Source organism: Protopterus annectens, chromosome 1.part0 (genome assembly GCF_019279795.1).
Source record: "Protopterus annectens isolate FY-2018-M chromosome 1.part0, PAN1.0, whole genome shotgun sequence".
Lineage (NCBI taxonomy): Eukaryota > Metazoa > Chordata > Ceratodontiformes > Protopteridae > Protopterus > Protopterus annectens.
Genome location: NC_056725.1, coordinates 231,428,394 through 231,448,464, shown reverse-complemented (window position 1 = coordinate 231,448,464; position 20,071 = coordinate 231,428,394).

The window sequence follows — 20,071 nt, the reverse complement described above, 5'->3', positions numbered from 1 at the left end:
TATGCCCTATCAATATTCTTAATGGCAGATCCTTTGCTGTGCTAATCCAGTCACTTCTGTGCAGTGGATTTTTTTCCTTACTACCATTAAGTTGTTATCATGTCCTGCTGAGAGTTTTTCTGTTCATTTTCTTTCTCTCTCTCTTTTTACTTATTTTAGTGTGCCTGCCAGGACCTCCTCAAGGATTGTGTCTATATGGCTACTAAAAATGTTTCTGTATCATTGAGATGTATTCTGTACATGTTAAATACACCTGTTTCATTGTCTGACAGTTCCTGTACTCTTTTAGAATATTTTTTGTTAAAGTTTATCCTTGTCATTTCACTTTCAACATGTTCATCATCTCTTCTCCATAATGTTCTAAGATGATTATAAAACTGCATTGTACTTCTTCTGAGTAGCTGTTTTGCAAAAACAATATGTCTTCCTTAATTCATTACTGGAGTGTTATTGCTTTAATTTTTATGATATAATTTCAACTAAATAAATTGTCAAATATCTTGTATTTTTAATTGCTTTGCTCAACACATCAATGCAGAATTAATTGGCCCCAGCATATGTTTGCCATGTCTCTCTGCATGATATTTACCTATCTCAGCCTAAGGCTTACTAATATTCTTCCTGGGCTGATCTCAGCAACTTTCGATCCTTGATACATATAGCTGTGATCTAGAATGACAATATTCTGCTGTCTTGCAGAGACAGAAATCAAATGCTAGCTGTAATATTACATGCACACGTTCATCGTCCCAAAATCCATTTTTTTTTTCATTTTAAAGAAGTCTGCTTGCATTGTACTGTAGACTTCCATGTTCAGCTCTGCTAATGTAACTTTCATGGGTCTCAGAATCAAGAGATCTCATTGGTTCATAATTTTTCTTCTGTGCAAAGCTGAGAGTTTATGTTATCAGCCTTTAAATCTAACTTATAACTCAATTTATTATCCTTTCTAAATGCCTCACTGTAACTCCTCACCTATCACAGTACATAAAAACTGGGCCTGTTAATGGCTTTGATCTCCATCTGACCATATCTATATGTGCCTATATGACTAGCTGGATGTGTGTCTTCCTGTCCTCAGTTAAACCTTTTTATAACATCTCAGCCACAGCCTCACTACCAATCCATTATATGTGCTCTCAGTCCAAATGCTCTGTATCATCATTAACATGACCATAGATGCTGACGTGCAGGGGTTCCTAGCTCTAATAGGCTTTGCATGCGCAGGTAAATATCATGCAGGGAGGCATGACAAGTTAATTTCAATGACTCTGAATGTTCCTTGATACATTAATACAATCAGTGCTGTAAAAGTAAATCATCTTCTGCCCATTAAAATGCCTTCTGGTATATATTCTTTAATGATCACTTTATTCCAGACATTATTCTTTATGTGAAGTTCTTCCCAACCTGACTGTACTTGCTTTATTGTTTTTCTTATATAAAAATACAAAGCCCAGGTAGCCTAATGCAAGCCCTTATTCCTGCTAGACAGTTTACCATGGTGCTGAACAGCATGTCTGCCCTCCACTTTTCAGGCATGGACCTAATAACTGCCTCTAGGATTTGGCTCTTATCAGTCATGCCATCTGAATAAAGCCCCAGAATTCCTTATCTGCCCTTCCATGCTCCCTCCTTTTTTTAGGGTTCTAAATCTGACAAATAACTAATTAGATTCATGATGATGACCTTCTATGCCATTAGAGGCATAACGTCTCCCACCATCTGAGCATCTGGTACCAGGCTGGTAAACCTGTGGAACTGAGAATGCGATGGAGTGCTGCTGGTGCTCTGAGAAAGGAATAAAGGTCTGACGGGGAGCACAATTACTAGAGGTTCATTAGAGAGCTTGACCGACATCTACTACAGGGGGTGTATGAAATTTGGCACATAATTTAGGCATGTGTGCTTCTCCCATGCCAATGTACAAATGCATAATTGCCCTTAGAGCATCAGAGCAGAAGCATCTTCATGCATGGAACCATGTCATAGGTCCTGATACAGCATAAGCTTACATGCCATATGTCTGGGTAGGGTTAGGACACTATTGCAAAAAATATGCAGGACCTGTCATGAGTGACTCCATCAGCTGATACTTTGTTATTATTTCCTGCCCAGCTGCTGTATGTCCTAGAGTAAGATGGAAAACAAATAGGATGATTTGGCATTCAAAAGAGACATGATTGTCATGTGAGTATGAGAGAAAGACAAGACATACCCACCTAAACACACACACACACACACACACACACACACACACACACACACACACACACAAGGAAAATATGGCAGAATATCAGCAATGCTCCTTTCATAAAGGGTATTCTTGCAGTTTTTGTTACAATTGTTAAACATTAAACCCTTAGAAATGGTCATGACATCCTTAACACATACAATACCATATTATACATTTTTTGATGCAAAAAGTGTGTTGTTTTTAAATTTCATTTGAAGGTAGCCTAAATGGTTTTAGTCTTGGGGCCAGGGTCCTGCAAATCATTTATCTCTGTAAATACCTATGTAACAGCTCCCAGAGCTACAACCATATACATCTGAAGACCTGGCACTGTCAGCCAGGTGGTGTATTATACTGATATGTTATTATGATGGTGAAAAAGAGTTTGACAATCTTTTCAACAGACTTTCACCACTTTGTTTACCTGTATTCCATTGTGTCTTTTACTTGATGATCAGACAGAATGTCACAAACCTTTTGTGAACAGCCTGTCTCAAACAATTAAACTGTATGCAACGCCTAATAGAGCTAGGAAGCCCTGGACTTCAACATCTTTGATTGCTTTCCTTTCTAACACATTATCTCTAAAAGCAGCTGTTCTGTGAAGTTTGCTACCAAGAACTTAAAGGACCTACACCAAAGGCATATACAGTCCAAAATATTAACTGGGTTTGCTATTTCTTGTCCAGTAAAGGGAACCCCCACATTGTCATAGAACTCCTCAAATTATATAATTTCATGTGAACTTGGGGGCTGGTGCTCTTTAAAACCAAAATAACCCATCCAAACCTCTGTTTTTGTGTGCTAAACTTTTCAAACAGAGCACAAGCAATGTCATGCCCTCTTGCTATTACTTAGCAATTTAGTACCACTTTAACCAAGCAATACTCTGGTCTGGATACAAAATCCAACAATGATAAGTTTTTTTTCTAACTTTTAAAAGTGTAACACAGAGTAATTGCCCATCATTTCTTAGAAACTAAAGTTTCCCCCTACAAATGACTGTTACTTCGTAATCCAGCAAATTGTTTTAACGTTTGTTACATAACTACTCAATTAAGCTGTATGGCATGCAACTTAAAGTAAACATTTTCCTTTCATTAACTGTATTATCAGTTACCAACATGCCACCCCATACAAAAACACTACATTCATCTACATAAAAGTAATGTTCAGTACACTTGTGTTTGCTATGCTGTATAATGGTAATGATGATGTGTGGCAAACTTTCAATATGTATATTGCAGTGCTGTGATTACATTATCAAATGCATAGCATTGTGACATCATATAATCTTTGTACACTTGTATTCACATAATCATGGTTAATGTGCTAACTGCATCAAAGAATATCAGTCTCAGATCTTAAAACTTTTGACATTTTATAGGTATAACAATGGTTGCTATAATAGTGAATGATGCTGTTTAGTATAGCTACTAGTAATGTTTGGGTGTGGTATGTAACAATGTCATTATAACGGACCTGTCTCTGCAGTACACTGCATTACAAATCAGTACTTACCATTACTTAAAATGCTACCAGACATTTTGTTTTACACTGTATATGTCGTACTGTTCTACATAATATATGCATATAGTGAACAAGGTAACACATATTATCACATAAAAGTTTTTAATACAACAAGGCATTATGGCAAACCTTTCCCTGGAATACTCACTTTCACATTGCAACATTACAGCAGATCCATTGTTACTGTATGGTGTTATATCCTGCCTCATACAAATATTTCAACTAAGACTTGGAAGGTTTGGCATTTTATTTAGAATCTGGTGGAGCCCACAATATGTACTAAGAGTATACAGACTATGGCACTGTACACTACCAGTCACAGTCACACAATTGATTTAATAAATAATGAGACTGAGAAATGTAGCATTAAAATTGGACTCATTAGTGAGGTATTGCATATTACAGAATTCAATTAAGTAGTACGCAAATATATTTGCATATTTGGAATTATCTCTATATTTGGAAACAGTATAGCTTATTGCTAATACTTTATACCCACTTATCTATCATTTGTTTACATTGCTACTGTAGCAGGCATTTAGCGATGTGTGTATGTAAATGACCATAGTAGTACACAGGGGCCACATGACTGGTTACCCACTACACTGTCCATGCTATCTAACTAAAATTAAATAGTTTATATTTGGGTGACTAAATATATGCATGCACATTTCCCCTCCCTTGTGACACTGTGATATGAAAAGTTGGGTTTTGGCAATGCTTGCCCACATGCACAAGCAGGTTCAGCCACTAGTGGCATTTATTTACATACAGTCTCCACTCAAATAAGTTTTAGCCTAAATCATTGAAAAATATCAATTAAAAAATAATTTAATTGCTATAGCTTGGCACGTGCTTGAATTTGGAGGTGGTTTCATTGTATAAATGGTAGAGCACATATCTGGTATCCAGCAAACAATGTGACAAGTTCACTGAAGCTTCACTTCATGTTTTTGTGATGATGAAAAAAATCTCCATCCAGAGCATTCCAGAATGGATGCCAGAACTGCACGTATACCAATGGTGCGCTCAAGTTGAATGTTGTGAACTGCAGAACACACTAGGTTCTGGGGTTTTAGCAGTATTCTTACCAAACAGAGGGTTGGTTAGTCTGGATGCAAAACAAAAGGGTGTGGATGTTGTCATAGAAGGTAAATGAAGTTTTGTGCTTGGCAGCCAATATAATTATACGGACTCTAATGTGAATGAACATAAAAATGCCACCCCTCAAAAGAAACACAACAGTGGAAATATGCCAATATGTATTCTCTTGTAATGGGCAATAAATTGTTCTGAAGAACACAATATGAATACAAGTTACAACATATTATGAAAGCAACTGAATTCATGCTGCAGCTTCAGGAGTCATACTAAATTGCAATCCTAGCTATAACTCTGAGAGCAGTTCAAAGAGGAGTCAACCAGTTATGACTGCTTCATTTTTGTTAACGTCAAATCAGTGAGAAACTTTTAGAAGGTGAAAAAAAAAATGTCTCCAAATACTGCGACCTTAATTTTCTTTAATTTCAAAGCCATATCATTTTAGTAGGTAGGTTTTCTAGAATTATATCATGTAGCATACTCTGCATGGGTTGCAGCAGAGAGCAGTACAAACCAGTACTTTGAAACAGGCAGGACTTTGTACTGAATATGGCAAATCCACATATGATTTACAAGTGAATTTAAGAGGAGCTGTCCAAGAAATGAACCCTGTAATACACACACAGTCATTTAGGAGATGCGAGGTAAGACATCCCTCAATTTTATTCTTAATGTTATTCTCATTTTAGTGTGCCTTGAGTTCAGTTTTGGAATGTTCAAAAACAATTCAGGGCTATAATTTGACTGCTCTTAACTCCAGTATTAGGGAAAAAACAAAGATAATTAGGAGAAGGGCCCCTATTAGGGACATTGGAGCAATACTATGCAAACACTAGAGTGACTAGAAGAGGCTTAGCCATATATAGTGTTAAGTGGACAAACATTATAGTACTCAGTTGTTCCCAATTTTTTAAATAGTGTTCAATTAACAGAGGACTTCTCTAAATATCCTGTTTCAGAAGGGATAGAACAAACATTTGATAAAAATTAGGGGTATCCCTAAAAAGTTGAGGGACATTTATATAATTGGTGCTACCTTAAAGGGGATTGTGACATAAATGCTGATGCTTGAAGAGTATAACCATTGTATGACTGATATTTTCTGAAGCAATGTTGTTGCACTTTGCAATTATGTGCATTTATCAATATGTTTAAAACAATCTGGAAGATGAGCTTGCAAGAACAGGTGTTGGGGGTCCATGTCTTGAAAATGATCCAAGAAATACTTAAGCCACCTCTGGTCATATTGAAATGTTCATTGCTGTTTGGCAAAATGTTTGAATGTAGAGAACTGCCTTGATATTATAGCTATTATTTATATCTGAAAAGTTTTATTTTGACACCATTCGTGGTAGATAGTAACAGTTAAATTTTAATGCTGGTTGTTAGTAACTTGTGTCAGTTTTGATGCATATTTGGCTGCTACAGTTTGTTGTCCATAACCTTCATGATCTGAAGCATATGTCTCATATGAATACAGAATATATGCTGTGTACATCACAGCTTGCAAATCTTTGCAGCTGTCTAAAGCTGTTATTATGTGTACATCTTTGTCTACAATTGTTCTAATTCTCCAGATACAATGCTTCATATGCTGAATATATTTTATGAAATACTGCATGCATGCGTGTCTGTTTATATGAGTATTTGTGCGTGTGTGTGTGTGTGTGTGTGTGTGTGTGTGTGTGTGTGTGTGTGTGTGCATATGCATATATGCATGCTTAGGTGTGTGTCTTTGTTTTGCAAAGGAGATGAAAGGGGTTAAACTGAACAGCTTGCTGTAGTAATTTCCAGAGTCTTAAGTGTTTACCTGGCTGGAGACTATGTGTAATGTTTCCACACAACATGGCAAACTGAAAATGTGTTTCGATTAGAGTTTTCTGAGATGGAATTTTCTAAACTTGAGTTTGAGCATTAACCAGAAAAGGAGTTCCTGAACTGCTGTGTGTAACCTGCTGTCTGAGGTCAGAATAAATGAAGGGAAGTTGTACTAAGTGTTGTCCAGCTTGGTTTAGCAGGGGGAAATAAGTTCCAAGCTTTGATTACTTAAAGAGCATACGGATTCACCAGTAAAGAGAATTTTGTGCTTCTTTTCCTTTTGACCCTGGCTGTGACTGAAAACAGCCTAATAAATAAATAAAACAAATAAATATTTGATTATTTGCTTTAGAATGTGACAGCAAAGAGATGAATGGTTTATTTCACAAGTGTTGTCTTATAGAAGGTATTCTGATTGATTTGCTATTCTCTTTTATATGAATAAGAATGCAGTGGGTGCCAACTCAAATCTTACACTTCTCATTCAGTCCTGCAGAGCACTGAGATATTGAACTATTGCAGTAATCTCTTCCAGAATTTAGCATTTACTTTTTAACTACTGAATGGCCTGAAAACGTGCGACTGTATAACATAGTTTGTTTTGGAGAGATGTGTTTTTTAGGTCTCAGAACCTTATCTCTTTTATTTTATTTATTATTTATTTTATTTAACATTTGTTTACCAGGATAGTCCGACTGGACCACAAGTATCAGTTTTCGGCAGAGTCCTGGGGAGAAAAGCTCCATATAGAAAACAGAGTAAAAGTAATATATGATAACAGTAATAGGGTACAAGTTTTGCATGGTAATTGCAGATAGTAAACATGCCATTTGAGAGTAATCAAATTAGGAATACAAGTTGAGGTACAAGTTTTTGAGCATAGCACATTCATGGATCAGCATCACTACAATATATGTGCAGACAATAGCATAGTGAGAACGTTTACATTATATACAATATGTACATTGAGCATCAGAAGAGGATAATAATGTTTACAATATATACAATGTATACAATGAGGATTAGTTGAGCACAATACTTGTTTTCCCAGAGGAGAGGGGGATACAGCCTACAGCAGGGATAGGCTTCAGGGAGATCCACTGCAGTTGCATAAATGGATGGTGTGGAGGTGTGACTTAAGGAGGTTTTTAATAGCTGAGGCACAGTTTTCTAATCTGAGGTCAGGTGGTAAAGCATTCCATGTTTCTGCAACTTCATTAGGGAAGAGAGATTCTCCGGAGTTATTTTTACATGGAATATTTTTGACCAGAGCTTTGCTACTGGAGCGTAGTTGTCTAGTTGAATTGTAGAAATTTAGGAGGCCAGTCAGGGTAGGCATTTTCTCTGGATAGTAAAGGATTTAGTGAGCTAGGATAAGTTGGTGGTATTTTAATAAGTTGGTGAGTTCTAGCCAATGTAATGTGTTTAGGGAGTGGTAGTGATGGGAGCAAGATTTGGCATTTGCTGCGAACCTGGCAATTTTGTTGTAACACGTGGAAAGTTTGTTCAGGTTAGTTTTATTAAGGTTTATTAGCACTGGGGATGCATATAGTAACGTTGATAAGAGATGAGTTCTGGCTAAGGTGATTCTAGCTTCAGAGGTTAGGTACCTTTTGCTGTGGTAGATGGTCCCTAGCTTTTTTGGACTTTGGAGATGGTTAGATAAATGTGTTTGTTCATAGGTTCATAGGTAGGTACTAGGCTATCTGCCCGAGGGCATTTATAAGCCTAGCCAGAGTGTGTCAGCTTTCGCCACCCCATTGATTAATTAACTGAGCCTCCGTCAAGAAGAGCCAATGAAGTGATCCCAGGGGTGTATTTTCTGTTACCCATCCACTCATCAAGGTTTCTCTTGAAAAGTGTTAGTGAGGGGCTCTGTCTAATGTAGTTTGGAATTTTGTTTCAAAGCATGGGGAGTCTCTGTGATAGGAATCTATCCTTCCAGCATGTTCTATTTATTGTTGTGGCATGGTTTAGCTCAGTAGAGCGAGTGGCTCACAGTGACTTGGATTTCTTTAGGTGGAGCATGTCCATCATTTCTGAGCTGGATATGGCTCTGTAAGTCTTGCAGAGATCACCTCTGAGTAAGCGATATGCCACTGAGTACAGCTGGAGGTTTTCCAGTCAGGCTGCATAGGACATATGTTTGAGACCAGTAATCCTCTTGGTGAGGTACTTTTCTGGTCTTTCCAGCTGTTGGAAGTGTCTTGTGAGGTACATCCCAAATGGGGCATTGTACTCTATGATGGGTCTGATGAGTGATGAGTAGAGGGGCTCTATAACCTCTTTATTTCTAGATGCGAACCCTTTAGTAATTAGATGGGCCACATAGAAGGATTTCCTAAATACTTTGGCAATATGATTGTCAAAGGAAAGATTACTATCTACCTGGGTCCCCAGATCTCTTATTAGCTCTTCTGTATTAAGGGGGCTGCCACCTATGTGGTAATTCATGGGTGATTTGTTTTTCCCAAACGGGATGACTATGCATTTTTTGGCATTTAGCTTGAGACCATGACTTTGACACCAGGTGTCCATCTCAGTAAGGCCCTTTTGGAGAATGCCCGTGTCAGCTGGAGAGTCAATTATGGCTCCCAGTTTGCAGTCACTGGCAAACTTGGTTAGCCATAGTCCTCCTGTGTTTGCCTGTACTTCTGAGAAGTATATACCAAACAGTAGGGGTCCCAGGACTGAGCCTTGTGGGACACCACTTGTGACTGGTTTAGAGTTGGACCTGGAGCCTGCTATTCTTACCGTGTGAGTTCTGTCTGTAAGCCAGTTGGCAACCCATCTTGTGACGTAGGGTTTATGTTCAGGCTGGTGAGTTTTTCTATAATTCCCGAGTGGGGTATGGTGTCAAAAGCCTTGGCTAGGTCAAGGTAGGGTATGTGAACTACCTTCCCCTCATCTATGGCCTTGGTAACTGTCTCAAAGAAGTCAACCAGGTTTAGTAGGCATGATTGCCCTTAACAAAGCTGAACTGGGTCGGGTCAAGTGTTTGGGGGTTCTAAATATTTTTGTTAATGAGTTCCATGATGATGCACTCCATAGCCTTGCAGACCAGGCTAGTCAGGCTTATGGGGCAATAGTTACCAGGGTCAGTTGTGGCTCCTCCTTTGTGGAGCAGAATAACCGTTGCTGTGCACCATTCTATGGGCACGTAGCCTGTGGAGATGCTGAGGTTGAGCAGTGTGTTTAGGTGGGGGGTTAGTTCATTCTGTAGTTCCTGCAAGACGCAGCCTGGGACACCATCTGACCCCATTGAAGCTGTGCTTTTGGATTTTGAAAGGGCTGTTTTCACCTGTGCATCTGTGATTTCTGGGACACTACACTTTTCCAGTATTGTTGTGGGCCCTTTTGGGGTGAGAGGGAGGTGAAGTTTGCACTGAACCTATCTGCCAGGATGTTGGCAATATTAGTAGGTTCAGTATATTTTGTGCTATTTTGTACTAGCTCAGAGCATATCTGCGAGTTGCCACTTAGATTCTTGACATAGCTAAAGAAGGCTTTGTGATTATCTTTCAAATCCTTGGCTATTTCTCTTTCAAAGTTAGCCTTGGGGGATTTTATGAAGGACCTTAGTTTCTTACTGATACTGATCAGGGATGTCTTTCCTTCTTGGGATTTGCTTTTTTCTGAACTAGTTTCCTCCTTTTGTTGTATAACCTGTTTATGGCAGGGGTCCACCAGACTGGTTTCCTTCTCTTAGGGGAGTGAGTCTTTATTTTGCTAGGGATGGCATGATCCATGCATCCTTGTAGGTGCTCATAGAGTGCATTTGTAAAGGTTTTTGCATCTTGAGCAGCATTATCCTTTAGCGTGGGGGCTGTGAAACTTACCACTTTTGTCTTAAGTAAGGTGAAGTTTGCTTTAGAAAAGTTTTTTACTGTGGTTTCCTTAGTTTGGGGTGGTGGTGGGGTGTGGCCATCCAGAGTGATTAGTTTATGGTCTGAGCTAACCAGTGATCGGTTGACCTCTGGTGTGGAACACCTGTCGCCCATGTTGGTGATGACCAGGTTCAATATGTTTTCACCTCTGGTAGGGGAGTTTAATAGCTGATTCAGGGCATTGTTGTATTTTAGTTGCTGGTTGATTGTAAGTCCTAGTAGTTTGGCCTCTCGGACTGGGGAGATTAGGGTTTTGTTGTTTGACAGAATGGAGACAGTGGGGTCATTGGTCCTTGGTGGGAGGAAAAGCACAAGTTGTGTTTTCTTAGGGTTTAATACCAGTTGTGATTTATTAGCCAATGTTCTATACCTGTGAAGGACTCCTGTGTTTTTTGTTGGAGACATTGTATATTGGGTGCAGAGCAGATCAGGGTTGTGTCATCAATATATTGGACTAGTTCAGCTTTTGTGGTTGCTGTGTGAAGTTGGTTCATAAAGATATTAAAAAGGAAGAGGCTGAGAATTGACCCTTGTGGTACCCCAAGAGTGACTGGGCATGGGGGATAGGGAGTTAAGCCATTTGACAGATTGGAGATGGTTATTTAGGTAACTGCTGAACCAGAGCAGGGTGAGGCTGTCAATGTTGAGTTCAGAGAGGCAGGTTAAGAGTTTATTGTGGGAGACTGTATCAAATGCTTTCAATAAGTCAAGAAGGGTAGCAGATACTAGTTTACCTTGATTCCTGTGTGAGTTTATAATGTTGGTGAAGTTAATCAGGGCAGTGGTAGTTCTATGGGATGTATGGAAGCCGTGTTGAGTTTTGGATAGTAGGTTGTTGGAGAGGAGGTAGGTAAGGAGTTGGTGATGAATACAGCTTTCTAGAATCTTAGCTAGAGGTGACAGGATTGCAATGGGTTGGTAGTTGGAGAGGGCAGAGTAGGAGCCACCTTTGTGTAGTGGAATGATAACTGAGTTTTTCCACAAGGATGGAATGGTGTGTTCAGTGATGGATCTATTTATTAGCAGAGACATGGGGTAAGCTATGGCCTTGGATGCTAGTTGAAGGTATTTAGTGGGGAAATTGTTTGTAGCAAGAGTGGTAGGTTTAAACTTTAGTTAATAGTTTTTGAATAGCTGATACTGGTACTGGTTTGAGTGAGAAGTGAGTATTGTTTGCTTGGGTTTTGGGGGCTTGTGGGGGGTTGGTGGGACCGGTGTCATTTATGAGTTTAAGAACAGAGGAGGTAAAGTAGTTATTGAAACTGGAGGCTATGTCTAAGTTTGAACCTTCTAGATTTGGTGGGGGTGTGGTGGTTTTCTGGGCTGTAGGATGTTGTTCACAGCTGCCCAGAGTTTTTGTGGGTTATTACTGTGTTTCTTCTGTAGGGAGATATAGTGATTCTGTTTGTCGATCTTAATTTTTTTTTTTTGCCTTGTTTCTAAGTTCGAGGAAAGGCTTGCTAGCTGTGGGTGTTCTGTATTGGCACCAGTTTTTCCAAGCCTTATCCCTGTCTTTAAGTAGGGCACATGTGGTTTTCTGAAGCCAGGGAGTGAGGTCACTATGAATCCTAATGATTCTGATTGGGGATAGATGGTTAAGGATGTTAAGAAATCTGGTGTTAAAGTATTTGACTGCTTTGTCTAGTGGGAAGATTTTGAGGGGATACCAGTCACAGTATCTTAAAGCTTCTAAGAATTGATCTGTGTAAAAGTTTTTATATGAATGAGTTTGTCGTTTTGGGGGGGGGGGTAGATTTGAGTTTGTGTCTAAGTATGAAGGTGGGGTTGTGGTCACTGAGAGAGTTGGGTTGTGTACTGCACTGTTAGGCAATGTTGGTCTGGTTAGAGAGGATCCAGTCTAATATGGATTCCCTATTTGTGGATTTATCGATGCTTGTGGGTGATTGTATTAGTTGGGTAAAATTATATAGGTTAATATGGTTGGTGAGTTTTGGAGAGTGGGTAGTATTCCAGTCTATGTTTACATCACCTAGTATTAAAGTTTATTGGGGGAGGGAGTGGGAGGCCCAGTGTTGCACTGACTCTAGGGTGGTCAGGTTATCACCTGGGGGTGTACAGATACTGAGAAGGTTTAGCTGCTTGTTCTGGTTTAAAAGGAGTTTAGCAAATAAGGTTTCTGCATTATTGAAGTTAGGATGTCCTTATTGTAGGAGCTGGAGTTTTAAGTTAGTTTTGTAAAATAGGGCAATACCTCCGCCTCTTTTGTGTATTCTGTCTGCCCTAAGAATGCTATAACCAGGTGGGGTTACGGAGTTATCTTTGATATGAGGCCTAAGCCATGTCTCTGTAATGAGTATTATGTCTGGGTTATATAAAGAGATGGTTGAATGCAGTTCTACTATTTTGTTCATAATACTGCAAATATCCAGACTGATTATTAGTAGGTCAGTGGATTTATGTTTAAATGGTGGATTGGGGTTGCATGTATTATTTGAGGTGGTTGCTGGGCCCGGGTTGGGGTGAATATCACCACCTAGTAGTAATGGGGCTGCTATATTAGTAATAGTTTTGAGGTATAGCATTACTAGGGTGTGGAATCTGAGATCTGGTTGTTTTCTGGATTGTGGGTCATAGGAAATAGGTGAGGAGAATTAAATGAAGGTTTGGGTATGGATGGCTGGGGGTATTATTATAAGTCTGAGGGGATAATAGTGGTAAGGGGTAGGGTGGGGGATTTAAGTGAATGCTGCTCAGTGAGTAAGTATTGATAAGAGGTTTTATTTCATAGGATTCTACCACATCTTTTGTAGATAGGTAGATTATTTGTTATCCATACTTTAAAAGTAAAACACAGGCCTTATTCTGTAAGCATAAAATTTACTGATCTGTGCAGTTTCATGTGACATGATCATTTATTTATTTATTTATTGGCATTTGATTTTTCATACTATTGGCTGTAACATGCCTTTATACCAGTTTATGCTTTAACAGCTTATCTTTTTCATGTTCTTTCTGGAGATAAAGTGAGCATTTAATTTCTCTGACCCTAGCAAACACAGTTTTCTTTGTGGTGCACCCTAGTGCCCTGTGTATCACAGTTCTCTTTAGTGTCTGCTACTGTTCTGCCATTAAGTGCCATTTCATGCAGTATCCATGTCCAAAGGCTCCTACCGAACATAAGTTTATATCTTTGGATTAAGGAAGATCATTTCATGATTTGTCTTTTTTGTGTTAGACTACTTCCTTCTTCTCAAGTTTCTTATTAATGTTGGACTCTTATCTAACACAGGGAGGTTTTTAAACACCTCCCTCATCTCTGTGTTACCTGGATGAGCATGAGCTGAGCTACCGTGTGGCATCCTATCAGATTCTGAATGTAGCTTCACAGGCTTTCAACCTGAACACTCTTGTAGTCCATTGAGTAAGAGGGATCAGGTAAACAAAGCCCCTCATGGGCTATGCTTCATGTTGTATCAGTATGTTGAGTCTTGTTATCTCCCACAGCTTTTGTACACACATTGCAGTAGTCTTAGCATTGTGTTTATCTTGAAGATGGCTAAGGTGTGTGTGTGTATGTGTGTGTGTGTGTGTGTGTGTGTGTGTGTGTGTGTGTGTGTGTGTGTGTGTGTGTGTGTGTGTGTGTGTGTGTGTGTGTGTGTGTGTGTGTGTGTGTGTGTGTGTGTGTGTGTGTGTGTGTGTGTGTGTCTGTGTGTGTGTGTGTGTGTGTGTGTGTGTGTGTGTGTGTGTGTGTGTGTATGTGTGTATGTGTGTGTGTGTGTGTGTGTGTGTGTGTGTGTGTGTGTGTGTGTGTGTGTGTGTGTGTGTGTGTGCGTGTATGTGTGTGTGTGTGTGTGTGTGTGTGTGTGTGTGTGTGTGTGTGTGTGTGTGTGTGTGTGTGTGTGCGTCTGTGTGTGTGTGTGTATGTGTGTGTGTGTGTGTGTGTGTGTGTGTGTGTGTGTGTGTGTGTGTGTTTGTGTGTGGTGTGTGTCTGTGTGTGTGTGTATGTGTGTGTGTGTGGGAGAGAGAGAGAGAGAGAGACTGTGGTACAGACGTGAAAAAAACTTTAGCTGAAAGCATAGCTACTGCAAACTGAGAACCAAAACAAAACTAAATCAAATGAATGGAACCAACCAGCGACAGGCCACGCCAGCTACAATTCAAAGGATTTAGTAAGCTCTTTCGTCAGCTCAATCACCTGACTTCTTCAGAATAATTGCATGACAAAAACGAAGCCATATTTATACACAAATAAAATCACATGACCTTATGCAAGCTTTTAGCTGTTACATCAATTAAAATCAATGACCCATACACATTTGTAACATATAAGTAATAAATACCCTACTAAATAAAATAACAACTGCTTATTGAAACGAACCAAAAAAAGACCGTTGCTTTAAATAACTACTAATACTAATGTTGTCATTGAGTCCTGGAGTGGATGTGGCATTGAGTTTGATTTGCCACCATAATTCTTTAAAATTAAGAACTTCCTCCCAAGGACCTCCCCTTAGATCCGGTGTAACTTTGTCAATAACTAAAAATCTAAATGCATGATTGGGGTATTCTGCAATGTGCTTGCTTAGGGCACTATTTGCATTACCATTTCTAATGTTTCGGATGTGCTCATAAATCCTATCTTTAAAACTTCTCTTAGTTTTCCCAATGCAAAACCCTGCACATTGACAGCAGAGTGCAGCATAAACCACCCCCTTTGTAATGCAAGAGTAATTCTCTCTTGCCTTCACCTTAAAACCATTCATGATCACCTTATCTATTGAGAAAATGTGAGCACACTGTGCACAAAATCCACAAGCTTTAATACCCTTACCATACTTTATTCCTTCATTATTCATACTTTGTAACAAATCTTTGAAGGTTTTTCCCCTACTAAAAATAATATTAGGTGAGATCCCTAGTTTGTCGTGACCCCTATTTGACTGCTTAAAACAGTCCAATTTTTACTTAAAATGTCAAAGATGTCACTATGGTACATAGAATACCTAGTAATGAAAGATGCAACTGGAAATGAATCTTGCTCAACTTCCTTACAGGAATCTGAAGTAACTGAAACATACTCATGACAGTCAATAGCCCCCTTCAATAAAGGACTAAATAATCCTGAATTTCTTTTCCTGATAACTTCATCCATGGCTCTCTCTATAATGTCAAGGGGGTAACCTCTTGATGAAAACATGTTGTTCAGCTTCCTACATTGCTCTTGGAAATCTACCTCCCTATTAACCATCCGAGAAATTGGAACAAATTGCCCTTTTACCAAGCCCCTATTAACATGCACAGGGTGATAGCTAGTGTAGTGCAACAAACTGTTGGTATAAGTAGGTTTTCTGTACAAGTTACTAACTAAACTATGATCAACCATATATTTGGAGACCATAACATCCAAATAGTTCATAGCCTCCTTGTTATAATTGTATGTAAACTTAAGAAATTCCGTAGAATTATTAATATAATCTAGAAAGTCCTATACTTCATACTCATCCCCTTTCCAAGCAAAAAACAAATCATCAATATAGCTCAGATACAACTTTCATAACCCTGTAAATGGGGAATTGAAAAGAAATTTACATTCCCACATAAGCATAATGATGTTAGCAAAGATGGGGGCACAACATGCCCCCATAGCTACCCCTGTAAGTTGTTTGAAGAACTGCCCTTCAAAAAACACAAAATTGTGTTTCAATACTAGTTCCATAAGTGTAACTAAAACTGCCACATCATTGTTGTTGAATTTGTTAGAATCAAATTAAAATCTCCTTGAACCATTCAAGCCCTAGTGTGTGTGGGATCACATTGAACAAATTGACAACATCTACTGTCAAAAAACAAACATTTTCTATCATTGTTACTCCATTATGTTTTTCCAAGAAATGCCATGAGTCAATGCATAAATGCTGTTCTTCCCTCAAAACAACCTTTAACCTATAGTCAATGTATTTACCAATAAAGAATGTTTTTGAACCCGCTACACTGACTATAGGTCTCATTGGGGGGTCATATACATTTTTATGCATTTTAGGGATTCCAAAAATATTCGGCACCCTGGGATGGATAACACTTATATAATTCAGTAACTCTATATCAGTTTGGCCTTGATCAAACAAATCCTTTAAGGCCAGATCTATTTTATAATTGGAAATATTAACCAGATTTCTTGACACTTCCTCATAAAGTGCACCATCCCAAAGCATCATATTCATTCGGTTGTTATAATCAGCTTTAGTCATAATGGCTACCCCACCCACCTTATCAGGTCTCATCACTCTAAGAGATTTATTAGACACTAATTGTTTTAGTAACATACTTTCATGAACATTGAGATTACCCACACAACCATTACCAGGATTGTTAACTAATAATGTTCTGAAATCAAATTCACAAAGAGTTTCAAACAAATGCAAAACGGCAGGTAGTGGTGGATTCCAAGAACTAACTCTATGCATAATACCATCACTCACCCTGTTATTTTCAAACATTTCAAACAATTTTAAAGAATTATGGTGGCAAATCAAACTCAATGCCACATCCTCTCCAGGACTCAATGACAACATTAGTATAGTATTTAAAGCAAGGGTCTTTTTTTTGGTTAGTTTCAATAAGTAGTTTTTTTTATTTAGTAGGGTATTTATTATTTATATGTTACACATGTGTATGGGTCGTTGATTTTAATTGATGCAACAGCTAAAAGCTTGCATAAGGTCATGTGATTTTATTTTTGTATAAATATGGCTATGTTTTTGTCATGCAATTATTCTGAAGAAGTCAGGTGATTGAGCTGACGAAAGCACTTAATAAATCCTTTGAATTGTAGTTGGCATGGACTGTTGCTGGTTGGTTCCATTTATCTGAAAACATAACTAAATTGAAAGTCTAGTGGCTACATACCAATATACCCATCCTAGCATCTGCAGGAAATGACATAATCAGGAAATGTTTCTGTGGTTGAGTCGTTACATAAACTAATTTGAGTTAAGTTATAGCCTTGCATTTACATACTGGTAGTTTATCAGTGATAAATCTATATGCTTTGCATCAGTTTATGGCTTATAGTAAAGCTCACAGCATGCCCTCTGTTTATCTTTACTATAAAAACACTACTTCTTTTCTTATTGGAGGTAAGGTATATTTGCAATGGAGACTGAAGTCACAGGAAATACTTGATGAAGAAATGTATATGTGTATGGAATAACTGTTGCTAGTGTTGCTTACCTGTCACTATACTCCTACAGTAATACCAAATTCTCAGTCTTTCTACAGTAAGTCATCATGCTATGATGTCTTTGTGAGAATGTTCTTATTGGAACACTCTGATGATGGAAATTAACATATTAATGATTGTCGTACAGTCATGGCTTAACTCCTTACCATTTTATAAACATTAGCAAGATATGGGAGAGAAGACATGACTGAATCCTTAATATCTCCAAGATTTATGTTTCAGAAATGCTGTGAGCCCCTCCATCTGATGATATTTGCCAAGTCATGATCATGGAAGCTTTCCTAAAAGGAAAAAGAATGGAAGGAATACATTTACACTCAAACTGGAAGAACAACTAAGAAGATTTAGAAACTGATTAATTTAAGATAAAAATAACTTATGTACTTAACATAACATTACATCTGTGTTGTTGATCTTCATTCTTTCCAAATGAATGGGTTCAGATCCACTCCATCGGATTTGACTTGGCCGATGCTACAGCTCACAGCCACCAGATCTCTTGAGATTACCCAAAATACACCCTGCCAAATGCCTCAGACTTGTTTGCTGCTATATAGCGTAAAAAGGATAGAGAAAATATGGGAATCCATATCCAAAATCATATAAACAAGTAAATGCACCTATTCAGAGACCATGTAACTGCTTGTTCCTCCAGAAGTCATGGAAAGGGGTAGGTGGGATGGGATTTGAGGAAAGAATGAAGATCAACAGCACAGATGGAACATTATGGTGGACTTCTTTATCTGATGTTGTCCTCATAAATGGGACAGCATCCCTAGCTACTTGAATCTAGGACAGACTCAAGGAAGGATATTCCTGAGCACCATAGAACCAAATGATGCCCTACCTCTGGACACCAGATCCATTTTTTTTTTATTTTGATGAAATAACACAATAATTTAATACATTCATAGCATTCAATAACTATTTACAGTCTTTACATTCAGCCTGACAAAAATGTTTCAGATAAAAAGCATTTGTAATTAAATAATAAGTTAATATATAAACTATAATAGTTAGGATGAGTTTGGTTCCATCTGTAGGGTATCGATCAAATTCAAAACTTTCCTCCACAGACTATTAACCAATGGCAGAGGAAAATTTCTTAGCTCTTTAGTTCTTTTCTCCATTAGTATGCATTTCTTTAGTGATTATAGGAATTCCACCATTGTGGGTCCAACATTAGAGTTCCGTTTTCTAGTTATACATTTTCTGGCTATTGCTAACATTGTCCACAACAAATACAGGTCATCTTTTTTCATATTATTACTAATAACAACATTCAATAAAATTAAAGACTTTGTCAAAACAAATATAACAGTATAGATAGCTTGAAGAAATGTGTTAATCTCATTCCAATATGGTTTAATATTAGTACGGTCATAAAAAATATGAGACCAGTCAGCATTAGTGGACAGATGACATCTCCAACATAACTTGCTATTTGAAGGGTTCATTTTTGAGAGTTTCTCAGGTGTCAAAAATGATTTGTGTCAAAATTTCCAATGAAAAAACCTCCAGAATTGTAAGTAAGAAGTTAGTTTAACTGAAAATAAAATGTTTGTCTTATCTACCATTGATAATGATACTTGAAACCCTTTAGTTAGGTATTGCTAGTAAGAATCTTTGGGAGCTGTCTTATAGACAAAGTGTTATATAGATATGATAATTTGTTCTTAACATTGATATTATTATATAGAATTCCAAAAATCCAGTTTATAATTTTTGGTACAGTTTTGACGGATGAGTTATGTATTATTCTACACAGATCCTTAGTGTATGCTGTGACACTCTGAAGAACCAACCAGTCATTAGTGGAAAGGCCATAAGTTGACAATATACTTTGTGTGTTCAAAGCCTGTTGGTTTTCAATACATTGCAACCAACAAAATAAGTTATTATGTTCCCATAAACCAAAAATCTCTCTATGTGTTTTATCGGGGAAATCCCTTGTAAAAGTAAATAGTATTAACAATTTATGCCACAGTTTTATATCTAAATTTGTATTAATGAATTTTCTAAACACATCAAAAATATTGTTTATTAGTGTTAGTTTAGTTAAATTTATTGTACTATACTATAAATTTAAACTTAAATAGTGCCGTATCTTGTTATCTTTGTAAGTTACCAAAGCATTCTTTGATAATCAATTTTCATTCATTAGTATAATGGAGTGTAACTGTTTCCAATTGGAAGAGTATCTAGGATTTATCCAATTCATCACTATTTTAATTATAGATGCCTTTATATAAGTTTTAATCTCTGGGAATTTTTAGCCCCTTGTTCCCATTTTCTGAT